The sequence below is a fragment of the Gymnogyps californianus genome, chromosome 4 (genome assembly GCF_018139145.2).
Source record: "Gymnogyps californianus isolate 813 chromosome 4, ASM1813914v2, whole genome shotgun sequence".
Lineage (NCBI taxonomy): Eukaryota > Metazoa > Chordata > Aves > Accipitriformes > Cathartidae > Gymnogyps > Gymnogyps californianus.
The window spans coordinates 15804118-15823287 of NC_059474.1; positions in this window are offsets into that span (position 1 = coordinate 15804118).

Below are 19170 nucleotides of genomic sequence, written 5' to 3' on the forward strand. Positions count from 1 at the left end.
AGATTGAAGATCAGGAAGAACAAGGAAAAAAGTGATCAAGAGAATGGAAAGGGAGAAATAAAGAAAATATGGAAGGGAAGGAAAAGATGTAGATCAGAGGAAAAAAAAAGAAAGATGGATAGAGCAGCAAAGTCATCCCACCAAAGGAGGACTGAGTGCTGCCACTGCCACTGAAGGCTGGATAAAGGGCACGTGTCCTGGTTTCAGCTGGGACAGAGTTAATTTTCTTCTTAGTAGCTGGTACAGTGCTGTGTTTTGGATTTAGTGTGAGAATGATGTTGATAACACACTGATGTTTTAGTTGTTGCTAAGTAGCGGTTATCTAAAGTCAAGGATTTTTCAGTTTCCCATGCTCTGCCAGCAAGCAGGTGTGCAAGAAGCTGGGAGGGAGCACAGCCGGGGCAGCTGACCCCAGCTAGCCAAAGGGATATTCCATACCATAGGACGTCATGCTCAGTATATAAACGGTGGGGAGTTGGCCAGGAGGGGCGGTTTGCTGCTGGGGCATCGGTCAGCGGGTGGTGAGCAATTGCATCACTGGGTTTTTTTCTTTTTTTTTCTTTTTTTTTCTTTTTTTCCCTCTTCTTTTTTTGTTATATTCCTTTTAATTACTATTATTATTATTATATTTCATTATTATTATTGTTAGTATTATATTTTACTTTTGTTATTAAACTGTTCTTATCCCAACCCACGAGTTTTACCTTTTTTCCCAATTCTCCTCCCCATCCCACTGGGAGCTGGGGGGAGTGAGGGCGCAGCTGCGTGGTGCTTAGCTGCTGGCTGGGGTTAAACCACGACAGCATGTCACATATATTTAAGAATTTTTAGGCTATAATGGAAAGCTCAAGACGTTCAAAGCACAAATAGGCCAAACTGAGGCACAGATGGCGTACTTGGCCTAAATATAGAAAGTTAATCTTCCTAATAGCCTTAGAGATATTCTGAAGGGTGGTTTAGTTCAGGTCAGGAACGCACATTTTTGAAGTGAATCTTTCAGTAGTGCCCACTTAACTGCACTTCGGTTCACATTATGGAGCAGCCTCAGAGCACACAAACTGCATTTCTTTTGGATGAACTAACTGAACATATGCTGCAGTGCTTTGAAGTTAATGGCACAGAAGCCTCTGGGTCTGATCCTGCAAGAGCTAAACCAGCTTGGACTCCACCTCAGTGAAGGGATGCCAGGAAAGTCAGGCTTTTCAGTCGACTATCACAGGCTCAGAAAACCCTGCAGAAACAGTCTTTCGCACCACTGTCGTCAGGAATCAGTGCTCCCGGCACAGCTGCACCTGGGGACTTGCCGTTACAAAAAAGACGCGAGCTAACTCCTGGAAAAATCCTCACCCTGAAAACATCTGGATGTTTTCCAGTCAGTATTGGTGTCAGCTCACTAAAAAAAGACACCTGGCACATCTTTACAAAAAAACACAACACTTCAAGAGCAAATAGTTGCAGAGCAGCTCTAGATTTCAGCTTTCCTTTTGAGCCCAGTGCATCCTGGCAGAGGAGGCAGCATTTCCCTTGCAGCAGCCGGCTGCAGCGCTGAAGCAGCCTTTCCCAGCCAGGAGCTCAACCCTTATGAATGCCACTTTCACTCCAAATATTGGCGGCCATCAGCCCAGCCTTCGTGCCAATGCAAAAACTGTTATTCAGCGAGAGTGGGATGAAACTAGGTAAAATAAAGGCTTGATTTACAATTAACTTTCGACCCAGCTTCACCCACTGCCTGTGTGTGGCATGCAGGGCTTGCATTAGCAGGTGTGAGTGGCCCAGAAGTGCTTGCGTAGGTACGTCTGGGCAGCGGGAGAGGCCGGGCCCCGAAAAGCAGGTGCTAATTGATTGGGGTTAGTGCAGACGCTTGGGGCAGAATGGCTCAGTGTTCTGCTCTCCCACCTCCCGGCATACGGCGAGCGGGAGCGAGCGGCAGTCGGCATTATGCACTTCATAAAACCACCACTCCATCCATCACAAGAGCCCCGAGATTATAACCAGCCCGGACTGAGGGGCATTGACTGAGCCGCAGTGGGAAGTTTGCACAGCACCTGCCTGTGTTATATCTGGCAGGCATTGCTGCGGGTAGGCCCCATCTTTCATTGGGCAAAAAAAAGAAATTCACGTAGATTTTTATATTTTTAAATATATATATAGCTTGTTTAAAAGGAGAAGCGAGTGTTTGGGCTAATTCTGATTTCCCACTCCTGCCTGCCCAAAAGCGTCTCCCACCTCCTGTGAGCACGCTGGGCTCTGCCGCTTTGCCCAGCAAACCCGCCCGAGCTGGGGCAGAGGCGGGTGCCTGAAGTCACCGATTCAGAGACTTCTAACCGAAAACACAGGGCCTGGCCATTCCCCGCGGCCGGGAGGGGGCAGGGCAGGCCGGGAAACGCCCGCACCGCCGGCCGCGCTGCGCCGGGACGCGCGGAGCCTTCCCCGCAGCGCCCGGCGGCACCGGCCCGCCCCGAACCTGACTTCAGGGGGTGCCAGAGAGGGCCGGTAAGGGCCGGGGCGACACACACGGGAGGACGATCTCTGTCAGTCCGAGATTTTGTGTCAGGTCTGTTTCTGTGCCTTCCCCTTCTCTCAACGCCATCAGTTTCCCAAATATCTGTCAAAACGTATGGAAAGTGTTTGGGGTGACCTGCACAGCCGAGAGGTTTGCATTCACTCCTGGAAGTGGTGACATCCTCCAATTCGGAAGGGAGAGGTCCCACTGAGAAAACTGCTACTCCTCATCTTCAAAGCTTTCCTGGCAGTGGGACCCCTGGTTCCAAATATGACCAGTGCACTATCGTCCAGGGTAATGGGGCTTTGGGACCACACAGAGACAAACCTCCAATGATGCTACTGCCTCCAGATCCCAGCTGACTCCTTATGCTCCTGGACAGGCTTCGCAGCTCCACCGCACAAGAGCCAGGGTGCCACCGCAGCTCCCATCACATGCTGGCATCGTGTCCAGGGTCCCAACGCCACGTGCTCAAGCAGGCGAGTCCCGCTGGGCTCATGCTGGCTATCACAGAGGCAGTTCCAATGCCTCAACACTGGATTAACATATTCATTTGCCATGGAGAAGTGAGTACCTGTGAGGCTCACAGACTCCACTGTAGTTAATATTTGAAAAAGTTTTTGAGCAGCTCAGGAGACTGAGTTTCACTGAAAAACCGCACCTGGCAGTTGAGTTCCATTTGCATTACATTTAGGTCTGCTTAGCCCTGAAAGCACCCTCCTAAGACATGAAAATAGAGGGAGACTAAGTGAACAAGAAAAGGAGAAAGATATTTATCAAAGGTTGCACTGTGGGAATAGGGATTTGGATATCTCAGTCAAATCTGTCACTTAACTTAGTATTTCTGTCCAGAACAGTATTTCTGTACAGAAAGTACATTACCAAACACACCAGCTCTGCCATCCTTTCAGCATCTAATCATGAGAAAAATCAAGTCTGTTTGTCCCTCAGGCAACTCCTTGAAGAAGAAAATGAATGTTAAAAAAAAAAAAAATCTTTTGGCTGTGCTATTAACTTATTTAAAGTCATTGCGTGAAGCATATAATGGAGTAAAGCATCACATAGGTATTCTTTGATGCAACCCTCAAAGATTCAGATTCACCGAGCCATTACTTCGACAAGTGCAAAAAAGCTGCAGAAGAGCAGAAGTACACTTCGCAGCATGATGCATATTTTCCATGGTGGATGGCCATTGTGTTCTTGAACATCCAGGGGTTATGCCAGGGCTTTTTTCTCCATGTTTCAGTTATGTTACATACAATGTCAAGGTAGCAATACAAAAATGACTTAGCAAGATAATCACATGCCCCATGAAGTTCAGCAGCTTGTTTCATTAACTATTAAAGTGATATCTAGAAATGCTTCTAAAAGTTTGATACTATTTGGCATGACTTTTTTTCCCCTGTATTGCAATATGAATTACACAGCAATTAAGTGAGGCTGTCCCTCATGGCTGCAGCTAGAAGTTGCGTGTCAAAGCCTGACCTGTCTTTTTTGAATCTGACATTAAAAAAATAAAATTTAAAAAATTAAAAAAATATCCACAGAACAAGGAAGGGACCAAAGGCAGCATTCAGCTGTTAAACAGCAGACTTGCACAAAAGGCCAGTGTGAAAACCAAGACTAATCTCCCCATGCAACATACACTGTATTTTCAAAAGTCAAGTGCTCAGGTCTCTTCACTGCCATGTGCATTAGAAGGAGTATTTGTAATGTGTTGTAAAGCTAACAAGCTTGGTTAAGCAGAGGTGTGTGGTCTTTCAAAATGTGTTCCCAGGGTATAACCTCCCTCCTCAAGAAACTCATTTATCACTGTGATGGTTTCACCTCATTTGAAGCCAAGTTATTGTCACCCTTAAAATAATGTACCTTGACAGGAAAAATGAAATTCATGTGAGAAGTTATACAGTCATCACACTCTGGAGTCAAAATATAGACTATCGTATCAAAACATAAAGCACATGAAAACTTTTTCCATGTATATATTGTAGGTGGTATTTGCTTGTACCACAGTTTTTTTTTTTTCCTTCTTTTTTTTGTTTTTTTTTTTTTTTAAACTAGATGTAAGTATTTAGATCATGTGCATATGGAATAATACATGGCCTGTGGTTCACTGTCTTTAAAGGGAGCTGTGCATGCTTCATAGCTGCCTTGGTATGGCAGCCAAGGCTTTTAAAATGTTAAGCTAGGCTGAGAAACGTGCCCATGTATTTAATAGGGAGTAACTGTTTAAATGATTGGTCACCCCCTAGTGCACGGTTATATTTCAGGTGTTGTGAGTGTGCTAAATCTTGTCCTGTCCTACTCTGCAACTGATGTTTGCACTCTGGAGTCTCTTAAATCTTTCTCTTCAACCCTCCATCCTCAAAAGTCGTCGAGGACCCAGGGCAGACTCCACTAAATGAAGCTCCGAGTGGAAACAGTTCCAACTTAAACCACAGTCTCTCTAAGAAGCTCAGTCCTCAGATACATATTTTCAAATCACTTTGACATACACAGTGTGCTCTGAAGAAGCTGCGCAGGAGCACTGGGTGCCAAGTGCTGTCACTGTGAGGCTGTGCTTTGCTCAAGTCACAGTCGAGTGTTTTTTATTGTTGGGGTTTTTTTGCTTTTGTCTTTTTGCTGTCAACCCTTGGCCCCAGGATTTGGAGATTTTATTTTGAAGACTTTCAGGATTGTTGGCATTTTCCTAGCTGGCTGTGAATTCTTGCATTAATTATTATTTACTAAACAACTAAAATCAATTTCTGAAATAAATTATTATGCCTTTATACAACTATTTTCACCTTTACTATTTTTCAAAACATTCTTGAGGTTCATCTGACTTTTCTGTGAACATGCCATAAAACATTCTCTGTGGGGCTGTACCTGTCAGGGTCAGCAGGTATTTCCTAAACTCTATATGACTTCTGTGTTTCCCTTCACTACAGTCTGCATTTTCAACTCAAAGAGAATCCTTCAAATCTGTATTTAGACTTCCAGTTAAGCAGCCTGAATATTATAACCTTCCAGATCCTAGTGAAGTCAGAAGAAAAATCTGGCCATGTTTAGGGGACTGGAAATGAAGCTTGGAGAGGGTATGAAAGTGACAGGTGACATCAATTATGAGAGATGAGACACACATAAACAAAAAGGGAAAGGCTCAGACGGAAGAACAAAAGCAAATGAACAAACTTTTGCATAAGAATGTTTCTCCTGCCTTCCTTAGCAGGGTTTTTCTGTTTTGCATGTCTTTCTCATTATCATACTCAGTCTGTTTTACCAAATTGTCAAGCATATGGAAAAGCAACTTGGTCATTTTTTTTTTTATTTGGATACTAACACAATCAGAAGAAATAATTATGCAAGGGATGCAATGGATGCAATGGAGGGCGTTGCGTTTAGGGGCTGTCTCAAAAGCCAGACCGCCCTTCTTTGCCTAAGGTTCAGAATGAACGAAAATTATTTAAAACTTGCAATGCTTATTAGTAAAAACTCTGATGCAAATCCTGTTTTTAAGAATATGCAATTTTGACAGAAACAGTTTGTTTTACTGGAACTTCATTCTGAAGAAAACAGCACTTCTGACAATTTCAAAACATGCCTTGAGGCTATAGTCAGAATTTAATATTTCAATTTTTATTCTGAAATAACTTTTCATTTACTTTTTTCTTAATTTACCTCATGCTCATATAACATATGATCAAAATCCAGCCCACACAAACCATAAGAAAATTAAATGTTTCCATTTTGTCAAATGAAGAACCATCAATCCAAAACAAGAAGACATTTGGGAAGCCTGGTTTCTGGAAAATGTTAAATGTTCCAGGTTTTGTGCCAGTTTAATACACAGCTAAATGTCAAACCCCTTTGCAAAACAAAATTCTGTTTCTTTGCAACAGAATCAAGTAACTGGAGATTACAAAAACATGAGGCCTGGTTAGTAGAGGAACCACATTGCTCTAAATCCTGAGCTTAATACTGATAAAGGAGTCTGTTTTCAAAACTGGGTACTACTCATATTCAAAAGTCCATCCTAAACTGAATATCTGCATTTTTCTTCCTCTTTTACTCTTCCTCCAGCAGCTTCTCAGACATGCACTAAACTTCTGATGCCATTAAGGGAAAAGTCCAACAGAGAATTTTTAAGGTAGCTCATTTACCATGTGATCAATTCTGCTTTATTCATTTCAGTGTAACAAGAAGTATAATGATCAAGAGATATACATGCTATGCTAATGATGAACTTGTGTTACAAATTTCCAGCTGCCTCCCACATACAATTTTCTCTCACAGAGAAAATATTGATGTCCACTTGCAAACAGTTCTGCTATTTACTGAGGCAGATTCAAACTGGTCCTGAACTGTTAATCTATGCAAAATTTAATTACTGAAGAACTCGAAGCAGCTGTAATGAGAAACCTTAGCTGTGTCTCAAAACCTCCTAATGGTACAGAGGCTCTCACCAAACCTGGTGTTTCCCCAGCACTACACAAATTAAATCCTTTTTCAGGTGCCTTTTCTCTACCCCTATATAGATCTCACCTGGAGCTATTTTCCTTTGCTAATCCCATTACTTAAGGCAAGAGATAACTTAAAGCGCTAAATATGCCAAAGGTGATTTCATACATTTGATTGGATAGCAAAAATAGTACCAGCAGGCATAGAAATATTCAACTTGGGGGGGTTGATGAAAACTCAAAATAAGATGAAAATAGTATTCAGAGAGGGTAAGACAGAGGTTATTTTTGTAATATTCACTGACACTGAATTTTAATGTTAAGCCTATTCTGCATGTCCTAAAAGGATGAACTAGAAAGCTGTCAGACAGGAAGGGCTCCTTCTACCCTTGGGAAAGAGATGAATCAAATCTGGAATAAAAGGGAGGCATGGATAGAGGAGATTAACTAGGCTATTAAATAAACAGAAAATAACAAGAGGAGTGTTGACAAAAACAGTAGAAAGTATATTCTGCAGTCACAGACTGCAAAACACTGATCAGGGAAAGGATTTGGTGACGACTGTTGACAGACACTTAAAAACAGCAACCTGATGTCTGGTAGCAGTTACGAAAGCAAACAAAACATGGGGAAGTGTAAACAGAGGAACAGAGCACAGATCTCAACAGATAACTGCGTCCTGGTACAAAGGGCTGCTGTGACCACACCTGGAGCACCGCATACTGCTTTGGGCATCCGTAACAGGAACCCCAGTGTAGGTACAAAGGAAGCGAACAAAAACATGAGCTTAGGACCTGGCCCTTACAACTGGGAACATCACTCATACAGGAAAACCAATGGTAAAGAAAAGCTGCCTGGCAAAAAGCATTTAAGGGAAAATACCGACTCGAATAGCTTTAAATGGAGGGAAATCTAAGGGAACACAAGGCAATTCAGCAGAGGCAACACAGTGCTATCTGGTGATAACTTACAGAACATATACTGAAAATCCTGCAACTGCATTTCTACAGAGCTGCAGCTATTGGTGTGGCTGGGAGCACAGCATAGCTTATTGAGAGCATTTTGGCACTACCATGTGACTCACGGATATGAAATTGTACACCATGCCTGCGGGGCCACAGCGTGTACCATTGCTCAGAGGTGTAGTCCTCTGCTGTCACGGAGCGGATCTGCCCTTGCCGAGCCAGTTCGGATACACTGCGGGTAACTTTCTGCTGTTCAAAGCCTGCACCTGCGCTTCGTGTGCTCTCCCTCACCCACCCCCTGGCAGCTGCAGATTGGAGATTTTAAAATTTATGCATCTGATATTGAAATTGGAAAAGCAATATTTCAGGAGGGAACTCTGCTTCCTTTCTGTTACGTGCTGGCCATGCCTATATTAATGTCGTGGTTTAGATCAGGAGAATTTTTTTGAAGAGAATCATCTAATGGCCCCACTTACCACACGTGGGTCACATTGTGGAGCAACCTCAGGGCCCACAAACTGAATTCCTTTCAGATGAAATTAAACCTTGAGACCGATATCAAACCTCCAACTGCTCCCAGGCTTTTGTTCCAGGGGTCAGAGCCTTTACTGAAGTTGAGGTAAACCCCCTGAAATGAGAACAGTGTGGATGTCAGGTCCTAAGCACCGACCATTTTGCCCACCAGATTTGCTCCTGCTGGGCTACAGTAGTTGCTAATGTAGACATAGCCTATCTCTATTTCTTAAAAATAGCTCCTCACTGCAACTCCTGAGCACACTTTGGTGTTTTGCCCAGCAGTGTTTATCTCCTGGAGTGGCCGTAACCATGAAGTAGACATCAAGGTTGAGCTATGAATGACATATCCACCCACTGGAAGCGGACATAATGGAATAATGATCATTATCTTCATTACCTTCTGTCTTTTGAAGAAAAAATAGAAAGCACCAAATGTGGACTGACAAAAATATATCAAAGTACTAGGCATACAGCTCAAAGGAAACTGATAAGCCACAGAGCTTCTTTCTCTCCCAAAATGTTATTACTGTGTAAATATGAATCATGCACATGGTTTGGCTATTTGCCAGTTCCACTTGGGTGTGAAAAGCAGCTTTCATGGTTGAAAAGCTATTTTTCTGAACTGCAAATGGCCATGGCCATGGGAGAGACATCTATTTAAGATCTGGCCCAAGTAGAACCAGACATAAAAGACGAAATAGCTGGTGGGGCTCTGTGTCACCCCTGAAGCTACTCTCATTTTTTAATAGTCCCTCATAGACTTGCTGGGGAACCATGTGAGACAAGCTCAACCCCTTAGCTGGCAGCTACTGTCTGCCTATGAAATATGATTACTCCAATATATATTTTATTATGACGCACTTTCAAAACTTCCTGTGCTTAAAACAGTTTATTATCAGTGGATTTTTAGAGAGGTCCCATCCATTAATCAGAAAGGCGAAATGCCCCAGAGTGGACTGTATTCCTCCAAAGGAGCTGTAAGAGCAGGTTATTCAAGAACTCATTTGCCAGTTATAAATACTCTGAAGCGCGGAGCGGGAGTATCGGCAGTGGAGAGCACATTAGGAGCTGATGGTGCAGCTGTGTGGATATATTTCCCTTGACTTGTGTGGCATGGGGCTTAGAAAGTATAAAGGGTAGGAAGTGAGGTGGAACTGGAATTCAGAATGATCAGGGTCTCTCTGCACTGAGAGCACGGCGAAGAAACAGCTGAGTACATAAAACCTCGTAAAGAAAACCAAAACAATGATATTCCCTATTGTGACTGTTTAGTCTTTCTGTAGAGACTCATGAGGTCTGGACTATTATCTATTTTTAATATCACTTGACCTGAAAATTTATGCTACCATCTGGAGAATGTGAGGATTTCTGTGTTACAGACTTAATACTGTCAGGGAAAGAAAAAGGGGGGGTGGCAAGGGAGGTACGTTACAAAAATGTTTAAACATTATTCAGCAAATGCCACTCATTTCTTTATGTTTTTTCTAAAGAGAACTTAAACAAAAATATATATCTTAAATTGCAAAATGTGAAAATATAGGTTGAGATGTGAATTCATGTATATTATCTCAGATAATATTTGCTTTACATTTCTTTCTATTTCAAGACTTTTAGTACCTTAGGAAATTAAGGTAACCTTTCAGAGGTCTGCTGCTAATTTGTCTTTTACATAATAAATTGGAAATACTAAATGCAAGAGGAAAAACAAAAGGCTATTTAAAACCTTTGTAATATTCTTCTTGTTATTGCATTTATAATGCTTTGTTTCTGGAGTCATCTCCAAATAGGGAGATTGGTTTTTAAATCATGAGATTTAAGCGTCATAATAAATAGCTTCCCATTTGTTTTTTTCATCTTTAAGCATTGAATGCTCACGCTTCAAAACTTCTCTGAAACCCTGACAGCTAGAAACCCTATAATAATTGCAATTGCTGCAGTATTAACAAAACAAACAATATCATTAGACTTGCAATAAAGTCACAAAAATTGGCAGCTCTGTAAGACAGTGAAACAGAGCCCCGCACCACAGCAGGCTCAGAGTGGGAGAGGAGGATGCTGGACCTTGTCCCCTCTAAGGGCCACTCCTGGTCCCAGGGGCACTTGCAGTGGTCACTGGCCCATAAAGCAACATCTCTGTCTTGACACGCAGGGTACCCAGGGAGCGATCGTCGGCCAGTGTGACGGGTGGCACAAGTGGTCCATGCTCAAGTTGCTTAGTGCAGGATCCCTCCAGTGCTCACTGGCCACGTCCTCGCTACATAATACTTGGCCCTTGGGTTCCTCTGGGGCCATGTGGCCCTGCACATACTTACCTGATTTTTTGGCAGGATGGGAGAGGAGGTCCCATTTCAGTGCATCTGAAATAACGTGAGGGGCAGGCTGCAGCCCACCAACGTGGTGCTTGTATGACATAAAACTGAAGGTATGTGCCATATGTCCTGAAGTATAAGGCTGTTTAGGGTACATAGCCTGCTGGCACAGCGTCAAAAAATGTGTGAGATGGAGGAAACTAATGCTGATGCAGTCCTGTCCGTACTGCTGACTGAGATGGATTCTTGAGGTGAACTATCCCCTGAATCATGCTGAGGATTTTCCTTGAGGATGGCTCACTGGAGCACCGCAAGAAAGGGGTGCCTGTAAAAAGATAATTCTAATCAGGCTACAATAACATCAATCCTAAAGTAATGCATTAGGACACAACAATAAGAATTTTGTATTTGTCTGTTTGATTTTAATGAAAGACCGAGCTGAGCTTCCAGCCAGGGAAAAGTGTATGATTTTAAAAATGTGCCTTTTTGCATGTTGGCTTTCATGATGTGTGAAACTGAAGAAAGGGGTGTAGACAAGCTCACCTCCAGAATCAAGTCTAAACCAAAATTAATTCAGCCTCTCTTGATGGAAATTAGAAGAGCTGCTTGAAGATCATGGCCAGGAGTCAGAGAAGCACATGTGATTTTCTACAGTCAGGCTGTTTAAATCCTCCTCCACACACACACCCCAGTGAAAATTGGCTTGATTTTTAGAGTTCATGGTAGCTTACTAAAGTCACTGGAAGACATGTATTTCAGTACTTCTGGAAGTCAGGAAATATATTTAAAGGTCCGGCATTTGGAGCTAATAATTGGAAGACTGAGTCACATTGTAATCTTCAAGACCAAACCTTAAACCATCCATTAAATTATCCTGTTAAAAGAGGGTACTGTACAGCTTTGAAAAACTGATTCAAGATATCAGCAAAGTGATCATCGATCTTCTTTGAAAAATCTCAACTGAAGTTCAGCTCATCACCTACAATTCAATTGCCTCCCTGACTATCTACAAGCAGGCAGGTTTAAAAGTCCCATTTTCTCTCTGTATAGGTTTTAACTGGCCACAAACTAATCAGAAGCTATACTGTTATTAATGGAGCCCTATGGGGTAAGAGAGAGGCATTCTGAAACCCAAAGTGATCTCTTCCTTGGATCTCTTTCTCAGATTCCTCCCAACTGTGGCTGCTTCCTGCCCTGTCTACTCCTGTTAACCTTCAGCCCCTCTTTCTTCACAGCAGCTGCTAGGGCTTAGGCCTACTTTCTCCCTTTTGCCATGCCCCTTTCACCCTGCCTTTGCTGCAGCTCTAACTCTTACGCCCAGATTAGAGGGCGAGAGAGTAGTGGCAAAGTGCTGTAATTGAACCAGAGGCCGTACGTTATGAAACTCTCCACTGACACAACCTAACCATGCAAGTTAAATAGCTGATCCTCCTTATCTAAATAAATTTGCTAGCTGGGAGAGTAAGATCTTACTTGTTTGCAGACATACAGTGCTCCGGAATACTGGCAAGTACAGTATTGAAACAATCCCAGTGCCTGAATAGAAATAAGGTTTTTAATCTTTTCTTAAATCTGGAGGAGCAAAGCGATTTTGCTCAGAGTGTTCATCCAGCTGCAAACGCTGTAAACACTGCGTCTGTCACCTTCCTGCTAGTTCTAAGGTCAAGGCTTTGTACAACGTAATTCTTAATATCATTATGCTGATTGCACATCTGACTCATAACCTGTAGAGGTTCTGGAAATTTGTAGCTAGATTTCCCCAGAGAATTCAAAGAGCGAGACAGAAAAAGTTCTGACTGCTCTTTACAAAATAGGAGGGTTTTTTACAGCAGAATGTAACACTCCTGTTTATCATTTTCCCTATATCCTATGTTTCCTATTGCAAAGTAATGACACAGCACAGTACTATCTTGTTAGTCCACAAGATAGTGGAATGAAGACAGTTTAGAGCAGAGCTCCAATATACACAACCGTATATCAAGTTTGCATGTTTATTTATTGATTTTCTTTAACTATACTCTTACAAAATATTGCAGCAGAAGAATTGCCAGTAAAGTACACGTACAACCAGGCCCTCCTACTGCCTATGCCGAGGTCTCTGCCAGCATAGGCCAGAGGCATTATTTCTTATTTCCATTCATAAAAAGTGAGAAGAAAAGAATAACTGCATCATCTATAGACTGCGCACATCGTAGTCCGCCCGGAATATCAAGACGCATTCCCAAGAGTTCTTGTTGGGAGTTATTAATGTGATTAATGTGTTCCTGTATCAGCTGTTTGTTTAACTGAGCATTGCTGTTGCGTTTTGCACTGGCTGCTCACTTCATACATAGATGTTCATTGTTCTGACTCCAGGCTTTGTTCCCTTCTTTCACACATTGAGAAAGTTTTCCACAAACTGAGTGTTTATGTGTTGAGTGCAGTACTCCATGGACTTTAGGGTCTAATGGAGTGTGAGAGGGGGCCTGTGGTTTTTCATCTTGTTTTCAGCTGTACAAACATCATGTACTTTTCCCTTCCTTTTAGAGGCCAGTCTACGGCCTGCTAAAACACCAGCACACAGCAATGTAGTTGCTGAGACTTTACAAGTCAAACTGGGAGGACCTGATGCCATTCACCTTAACACCAAACATATTGACAGTGTTTATTTTCTCTGCCCCAGCCTCAGCTCTCAAATAAACATATCAGTGGCTGATTTTCAGTGCCTCTCTGAAGAAAAGCCTAAAAGAGTATCTATCTCATTGTCAATAACAAGTATAACCTGCTCTCAGAATAAAAGTGCTGGGGGTGGGGGGATAGAGAAGGGTATAAACAAAGGAAAAGACGAATTTCTCTTTTGTAAGCCTTTTTAAAAACTGGTATTTATTTCAAGACACTTTTTGATACAAGCAGAATCCTTGTTTTGCTTTTACACTTTACACTTTGTGAAGTCCCAAAGGGACCTGAACTAGGTTGGTTGGTACTTTGTATATTTTTTAGCGTGCGCACCTTGCCTCTGGGGAAAGCCATTCATTAAATTGCTATTCTGGGTTGATGACATACAGATTTACTTTTCTCTTCATCAAGTAAATCCTGTAGCTGTCCAGAAAAAAAAATTCTCTCTTTAATACAACATCTCCTAGATGTGTTTGAGCCTTTAAATTAGCAGGGGAACATGACTACCAGAAGTCAGCATAGATGCAGTAATGTAAAATTCTAGCTAGAAAAAGGAAAATCCAATGACAAGTCTGTACTCTTGGCACAAAGACATGGCCAAAATTCATTTGTCAGTGCTTTACAACATAAACAGCAGGCAATTTAAAGCCTTTTTAAATGGAAATTTTACACAGGTGTTCAGAGAGAGCTTAGTGAATGCAAAAGGAGTTCACGTTGTTAATTGCTAAAGAATGCGCATCCTTTCTAATGAATAATAATTTTAATACTTGTCCACACTATTTCATATCTCCAGATTCCTTCAGCAGCATCTTTCTATCCTTTCAAACATGTCCATATACCTACGATGAATGGCTAATATGAATTAAGTACACAAGCGTTTTGACTGATTATGGCATAGTTACATAATTGCATGTATAGATTGCAAATGACAAAACAGGGAAAAAGTGCCTGAAGTTTGCTGTTTAATCATAGTTTCTATATTCATGGTTCTCTTTTACGTATTTTCTTGGGACTATGATGTGGAAGCTGTTCAGAGCGCTGAGTGACTGTCACCACCACCTCTTCTGTCTCCATAAATATTTTCCCAAGTCTCACTAGACATATGTTACAGTTCTATAAGCCCTTTTGAAACCAATTCATTCTAAAAAGAATTAATTTATTTAAAAACTCAGACCTCAGTGTTATTTCTATGTGGTTGTATTAGCTGGAGAAAACCTACTGAAGAGCAGGATCCCACCATACTAGACATCTGCACTAAGATAAGATTTCTTATCCTCACAGGGCTAAGGATTTGGGAAATGGTGCTACCAGCCAGAGAGACAGATTTCGTAGTAATATGCCCCCCTATAAAGCCAGAGTTAGAGTAACTCGGAGATCCTGGTTCTACAATTCACAAATTTTAAAAATAACTGCAGCAAGGAAAAAAAACAACTCTCTAACACTTGGGTCAAGTCACTGCCCTGGGTCATATATGATGCATTTAGCATACATGCAGTTGCAGTACTGAACAACTGTTTTAACCCTTGCTTGTGGTGTTTTCTGTAACAGATTCCTGAACTCACTAGTCATGAAAAACATGGTTTTAGGACTGGATTTGTGGCAGGTACTTCTCAAACACCTCAGGAAGCCTGCCCTTCCTATGCAGGGAGCACAACCTGATAGACGACCAGACAATAGGAGAAAACTAAATGAAAATATGAAAATCATAGGTGATTTTAATTCAGGTTAACTGGACATGTTCAAAGCTAAGCTCAGTAAGTTTGGAATGAAGTGTCAAAGTGCAAGATGCTGTTTGTTTGGCATATCTCATAGAATTGATGGAACGTGACAGGTTTGTGAGGGATACAAAGCTGAGCAAGGGAGACTAAACTAGAAGAGAGAGACTTATAAAGTGACTTAAAAGTAGTCACAAGAGTTCATGTTCTTCTTCAGGCATTTATTAAAAAAAATGTACATAAAAGCATAAACATGTATATTAGAATTAATTCCCATCCCTATTCCTTTTCCCACAATCTGTTTCTATTTTTAATGCCTTTATCTTTCTTTTTTTTAATTTTTAAAAATAGGAAAGCTAATAATTATTGTATTCAGACCAAAATCTTTCAAAGTCACTGAGTATTGGCATGTTGGTAATTAAGGTCTCAGCTCTCCTGTTGTGACTTTTATTAAAGTCAATTTATATCTGTCAGATCCTGGCAGTCTATAAGAATTCCCAGTGGGGATACTTGAAGCAGCTTTCTCCCATCATCATTAATTGCATGTCATTAATTTGATAATGTATCACAGGAATTTGATACCCCTAGAGCCTGGCACTTTCAATCCAGGGCTTCTGTAATTGGCAAGAGTTATTTAAGAGCAAACACATTCATCTAGACCCCAGGTGCGCACATACAGCCCCACTGAGCTATGGCCCAGTTTGAGGATTTACTCTCATACCAGGTGTGTGTTTTTACTGTGTCTGAACTCAGGTATGTTTTGAGGATTACCACTAAATTTGGCTGGAATTTCAATTCCGAGTTGACTATTTTGGAGAATTTGAGGTAAGGTTTCCAAAATGGCAGATGTACTGAAAATGGTGTAGCTGTGATACTAATACATTTCAAAACAGTACTAGAAACCTAAGCTTTTCACAGACAAGTACGGCAACGTTTTCCAAAAGCTCAGCTTGTTCCTGCTGCACTGTTGATCAAAGATGTAGCCTCTGTAACACCCAACATGGCAGCGGCACTATGAAAAACCATGAAATAGCTATAAAGCTATACTGTTTTAACCTTTCATGGATTGGTTCATCCCTCGTTCAAAGCCGAATGGCTAAATATAATGCCTGCATGCAGCAAAAATAGTTTGAAAACTGATTAGCGGCACAACAAGGGCTTCTTAATTTCAAAAGGCATGTACTCTGCCCTCTTCCCAGTTAAGTCCCGTGGCGTGGGAAACTTTGATTTCACAAACTGGAACAACTCTCAGCAAGACAAGTTAGAGGAGACAGATTAACATCTTCCTCTGCTACTGCTGGTGCAGAAGTGACCTTCAGTATAATACGAGATTAGCCTATAATGAAAATATCTAATCCAAAAAGGAAGATGGCATGGGAAATTACTGCTTACTGAAGCTAAGGAGGAGGCAGACATCTTCAGTTTTCATACGTCTTTTAAATTCTTATGTATGGTGTCCTTTGGATATATTTTACTGCATCCTCACTTCCCTAACTGGGAGTAAGGAGAAAAGAGAAAGTATTTCCCAGCGTTTCTTGCTCCAGTGCCTGCAAGGCCTGACAGCAATTCTTTGAGCTCAGGCTTAGCCTCAGCCCAAGAGCATTAAAAAGCTGAGCCTGGGCCAGGCTGTAAAGGGCCACTATGTCCATTATAGGCAGAAATCAGACTTTATTACACTTCTTATTCCCAGGAAGTAAATAATAATTCCCATCAACAAATTAAAGGTGTGCCTGATGTAAAAACTCCCTGAAGAACATCTGTCCCTGCATTAAATTTTCTGTGTCCTAACAAAATCAATGGCAAGCACCTGACAAAGTGTTTGGATCATTCATTTTTTTAGAAGGTAACTGTGGCGCTGGCAGGGCTATTCGCTTTAAAGTTAATTAGGGATTTTGAGTGTCCTTTTGATTCTTGAAAAGCTCCACTCACCAGCAACTTCCCACTGTTTTCCCCAAGGCCACTTGGAAAACAACTTTATTGGTTTTCTTCCCACTAGTTCTACAGTTTCTCACTGTGGACATAATTAATTTTCAACTTCTCTGATGCCAATGTGAATCGGTCTTTAGCTGAAATATTTTTGAACCTGGCTGCAAATGAAGGGACTGATCCTACCCAAGGCAATATAACTTCTCATAACTAATTCTCCTTTGCTTTCAAATCCTGCTGTGAGGCACCAATCTGCAATGACAGACATCTACTCTTTTTCCAAGAAATAGCTCAAGCCCTTGGTCTGGGGTGAGTAGGGGCCGAGCGAAGAGGCCTGCAAGCTGGGAGCCGCTCCGTGGGCATCATCGCCCTTCCCGGGGACTTCTGCAGCAGGACTCACACCTCCTCCATGTGAGCGATGAAATCCTACCGCTTCCACGACCTGATGGACCTGTGTAGCCACAGGACTGAGGTACGGTTGGCTTTCCCAGGCATATATGCAGCACTCTGCTAGGATAAGACCCAAAGGCCATTTGGCAGCTTTCACCCTTCTTGTGTCTCACTCAGTTGCCTGTTTATGACCTTTCACTGGTGGCTCCCTGCCTGTGGCTGGAGCTGGATTCCACCATGCAGCACAGGGCTGTTGTGTCAGCAGCCTTCCATCCTTGTCCCACAGACGTTCTCTGTCTCACCAGAAACGTGTCCTTATTCCTTCCCACACTTATTTTTTGCCTGGAGCACAGGAACTTGCAACAGCATATTTTATAGAAATTCAGCCACTGTTGCTAGTGGCATTAAGGATCAGCCTGAGTTTCTGTTATAGCTACCTGATTTCAGAGATTTTAAATCATTCATTAGGAAAAAAGAAGAAAAATAAAAATCCTTTCAGCGTGAGACTTGGCATTCAGGGACTCAAACAGAAGCAATTTATTTTTAATTGAAGTAACACCATAATTGGGAACGATTTCATTGCAGGTGGAAAAAAACACAGCTTATTGTTTTCATGGGTTTTTTGCTGCTCCTGCAGTTAGTAGATGCATTTATTTAACAAAGGACAAGACTACAACAAGCTCTAGTTGTTTGAAAGGAAAACTGTTTGGTAATGTATGCTGGAGCTGTAAAACCAGCTATTGTCCACATGCACCCACTACTCTTTTGCCGAAGTGTTTAACATTCATTTACTATTAAGGATTGATAGTAGGACTTCGTAAAGGACATGCTGACAGATTCTTAGCTGCACAGTTTCTGGCCAAGCATCTTTTTTTATATCTTGGCTTTAAATATAATGGATTATAATTCTTACACATTGAAAAGCTGATTCTCATTCTCATTTAGTGGGTTTGTTTTGGCCAACTTATGGGCTTTTATAAGTACTGCAAAATCACACTGTGCATATAACTTTCACTGTGACAATAGGAGGCCTTACTCCGCAGAGTGCAGATCCGGTGTTATTCTACCATACCCAGCGGAGTAGCCAGAGTTGAGGGCAGTGGATATTATTTAAATTTTGAGAGGACACTAAATTAATTTCTGATTTGGTAGACCCCCTAAGCTGAGTGTTGTTTTTAAAAGAAGTAGTCTGGGACGTTATTATGAACAATGTGTTATACTGTAGAGCAATTACACTATATAGCTATTATATTTTGCATTTCATGTGAGACTACTGGAAATAGCAAGAAGGGAACTACATCATGTAACAACGAGAAATGAGGTTATAACAGACTTATCTCATGTCCAGACCTGTCTGAACAACACATTTTCTCCTATAAAGAGCCCCAGAGATTTAGTTGCAACTTCAAATAATTCCATACTGTATAATGTCTCTCCGTCTCTGGTTCCCAGAGACCTAAAAGTATATTTTTAAAATGCAAATTACATAGGTTTTGCCTTTTATTCTTGTGTCTAACACAGGGTCGAACATATTGCTGGCACTAAAATGAACATTCATAATAATAATCAGAGGGTGGGGAAAATACTAACCGTTTAGTGGGATAAACAGACGTGCTTTCATCTCTTGTCATGCAGGGGATGCTCTATTGCTATTCTGTAACTCACGGCATCAAAGGAAGCCTGTAAGTCTAAGAAAGCTGCTTCGTATTTCTAGATTACAATCCTCTTTGCTCCTTTGTGATTTGCACAGAG